Source organism: Limulus polyphemus, unplaced genomic scaffold (genome assembly GCF_000517525.1).
Source record: "Limulus polyphemus unplaced genomic scaffold, Limulus_polyphemus-2.1.2 Scaffold9513, whole genome shotgun sequence".
NCBI classification, from domain to species: Eukaryota; Metazoa; Arthropoda; class Merostomata; order Xiphosura; family Limulidae; genus Limulus; species Limulus polyphemus.
Window position 1 is genome coordinate 10,193 of NW_013675123.1, and position 3,735 is coordinate 13,927.

At 34.3% G+C, this 3,735-nt stretch overlaps 1 long non-coding RNA gene across 1 annotated transcript in view; it reads left to right on the forward strand.

The window, feature by feature from the left end:
- Positions 1 to 2,387, forward strand: part of LOC111083439 — a 12,226-nt gene extending 9,839 nt beyond the window's left edge. Inside the window, exon 3 of the long non-coding RNA XR_002609031.1 lies at positions 2,316 to 2,387. This is a non-coding gene — a long non-coding RNA (uncharacterized LOC111083439). The remainder of the gene's footprint in view (positions 1 to 2,315) is intronic.
- The last annotated feature ends 1,348 nt before the right edge of the window (positions 2,388 to 3,735 follow it).

The window sequence follows — 3,735 nt, forward strand, 5'->3', positions numbered from 1 at the left end:
ATGTTAAGCATTAGGTGAGCAACAAACTTCAAACTGAGTACACCATTCTCTCACAAGATACGTACTGTTTCCAAGATCAAAGAAACTATTTTGTTAATTAATACACAAGAATAACAAACTTCAAACTGAGTACACCATTCTCTCACAAGATACGTACTGTTTCCAAGATCAAAGAAACTATTTTGTTAAACTATACACAAGAATAACAAACTTCAAACTGAGTACACCATTCTCTCACAAGATACATACTGTTTCCAAGATCAAAGAAACTATTTCATTAATTAATACACAAGAATAACAAACTTTAAACTGAGTACACCATTCTCTCACAAGATACGTACTGTTTCCAAGATCAAAACTATTTCATTAATTAATACACAAGAATAACAAACTTCAAACTGAGTACACTATTCTCTCACAAGATACGTACTGTTTCCAAGATCAAAGAAACTATTTCGTTAAGTAATACACAAGAATAACAAACTTCAAACTGAGTACACCATTCTCTCACAAGATACGTACTGTTTCCAAGATCAAAGAAACTATTTCATTAAGTAATACACAAGAATAACAAACTTTAAACTGAGTACACCATTCTCTCACAAGATATGTACTGCTTCCAAGATCAAAGAAACTATTTCGTTAAGTAATACACAAGAATTTGTTAGATTTCCATTAATTCAATGGTTTACTTATGAAAAAACTGAACAACTGTCAATCTAAGGTTTTATTAAAACATGTATCTAGCAACATACCAACACCACCCAGTGGAGGAAGTTGAAAATAAAATAACTTGCTCCTTCTGTCACAGATAGAAAACAAAGTAATTTATTCATTTCTAATTTGACTTGTGCCTTCTTCTGAGACATACAAAAACTTTTGAAAATAAAAATTACCCTGTAATCATCAGTACATGAAAAACAAAATATCTGAATAGAGACTTGAAAGGTTATACATGATATTTCAACTTATAAAGTTTATAGTAAAGACTTTTAGACATACATAACTATATAAAATTAACAAACCAACACACTATTTTAGTAAAGCACAAGATCCAAATACATTATAAATGCTGTTTTCTCTAAACTTTAAATGTTAATTAGTGAATTTATTTATTTTTACTTTCCTTTAGTTACAAAACCAGAAAAGATAATTCATAGTCAAATGTAGAAGTTACTATTTCGAGTTAAAAAACAAATGGCATTGGGAAAGTGTATTAGATTCATTGTATGCATTATGGAATGGTGAGCATCGATAGATGAAACTATATCAATGGTAAAGCAAAAAAGAATTAAACAATATATTTAGAAAAAAAGATTTATGAAAAAGTTTTACAGTGAAGTGACTAATTGAAATAAGGTTTCACCCATAATTACAAATGTTAACTACTGTTAAAACTTAGATAAGTATTTATTCTTTTTTTTAATCGGCCACAAAATAAGGAAGTATTATATCAGTTACTTAATACGAAAGAAAGTATTAGGAATTTCTCAGCTGGAATTGTACTCTACGAGTGTTTCTCCTTTTCTTGCTCTTGTCGTAACTTGCCACTATCCAGCATTTTCTGCAAAATCCAGGAAGAAATATTCCACATACTCTCCGGAATTTGTTCGTAGGCCCACCACTACCAAGAGATAAAGATACTTCAGTATTTATTGAAAATTATGAACTAAATTCTCAAGTTAAAATTAAAACCAAAACTCAAGCAAACTACATTATTACTGATCTTTAATGTGGGGTTATCTGTACGTGAAGGTGACGTGCTTCTTGAGCTTCTGTAACCTTGGATGACCCAAGCTATAGGGTTATCTGTATGTGAAGGTGACGTGCTTCTTGAGCTTCTGTAACTTTGGATGACCCAAGCCATGGGGTTATCTGTACGTGAAGGTGACGTGCTTCTTGAGCTTCTGTAACTTTGGATGACCCAAGCCATGGGTTTATCTGTACGTGAAGGTGACATGCTTCTTGAGTTTCTGTAACTTTGGATGACTCAAGCCATGGGGTTATCTGTACGTGAAGGTGACGTGCTTCTTGAGCTTCTGTAACTTTGGATGACCCAAGCCATGGGGTTATCTGTACCTGTGGCCACATGTTGTGGGTTAAATCGTTACCATGTATTGTGGGGTTACCCGTGTCCGTGATCATGTATTGGGGGCTTACTTTGAACACTTGTTTCACATAATGAAGTAATATAGTAGATTGACAGAAAAACATGAAAAATCTAATAGAAAACATTGGTCTGTTTATGCACCAGCTAAGTTGTTACAACTAAACTCCATAGGGGTTAACAAAATCCTTCAACTGAAAAATTGTAGGGGAGATCAGCGACTTCGCTTTGCCTTTCCTTCATATCAAAACCTTAACAGGTGTATTTTTACAACTTTCCGGTCAAGCCATCACCAAATTCAACAAGACTTCTCCACTGTACATGACACTATTCCCTTTAAAGACACATGACCAGCTTATCGTAGCTCTATTAGGTTAAAGATTGGATACGTGAGCCACTTGCTACTATTTTTTTGTAAGTCCTTGAATAGTAGGCAGGTACCAGAGGGCTGGAAATTAGCTAATGTAACTCCTCCTTTAAAGGGAGGTGATAAAAATTGTCATAGTAATTATAGGCCTATTATTCTTACATCAGTTGGGGGAAGAGTTTTGGAAAGTCTGATGCAAGATGCTCTATAAAGTCATTTAACAATATTTTTAATTTTATTGGATAGTAAACATGGATTCACTAAGGGAAAATCTTGCCTTACAAATCTTTTAACATGCTTTGAAAAGGTTACTGCTTATGTAGATGAGGGTAAGGGTTTAGATTTGGTGTATCTGCCACATAAAAGGTTTGTAAAATAATCATCTCTGTAGGTGTGTAGGTAGTTAGCAAATTGGATAGAAGAGTGGTTGGATGGAAGAGAGCAGAGGGTTGTTACAAATGGAGTTCAATCAAACTGGATTAATGTCACAAGTGTGGTACCTCAGGGCTCAGTCTTAGGACCTTTGCTCTTTTTGATTTACATCAATGACATAGATGAAGGAATAGCCAATAAGTTACTTAAATTTGCAGATGATATTAAGGTCTTGGGTGTTGCTAGCTGTGAAGAGGATGCTGCTGATTTACAAAAGGATTTAGATCATTTAGCGAGTTGGGAAAATAAATGCATGTGGGTTATCATAATTTGAATTATAAGTATAACTTGATGGGTATAACCTAACAGTGTCATGAAGGAAAGGGATCTTGGTGTAATAGTTGATCAATCTCTTAAGCCATCCAAGCAGTGTACTGTTGCTAGTGGTAGAGAAAATAGGATTTTAGATTATATCTACAGAGATATTGAATACAAGTTTAAAGAGATTATAATTTCATTGTACAGGTCACTGGTTAGGCAACATTTGGAGTATCGTGTTCAATCTTGGGCTCCTTACCTTAGGAAAGACAATGAATTGTTGGAAAGGATCCAGAGGAGGGTTACTAGAATGGTGCCTGGGATGAAGGGGTTGTCATATGAGGAGAGGTTAAGATCTCTCAAATTGTTTTTTTCTTCAAAAAAGAAGAGTTAGGTGGATCTGATTGAAGTATTTAAGATTGTAAAGGGAATTGGTAGTGTCGATGCATCATCTTTTTTCATACTTAATGGCAAGAATAGTAGGACTAGGGACAAAGTTTGGCAAGGTAAGAGTCATCTTCAGCTAAGACAGTTTTATTTTTCTAACAGGGTGGTTGGCCTTTGTAATAGG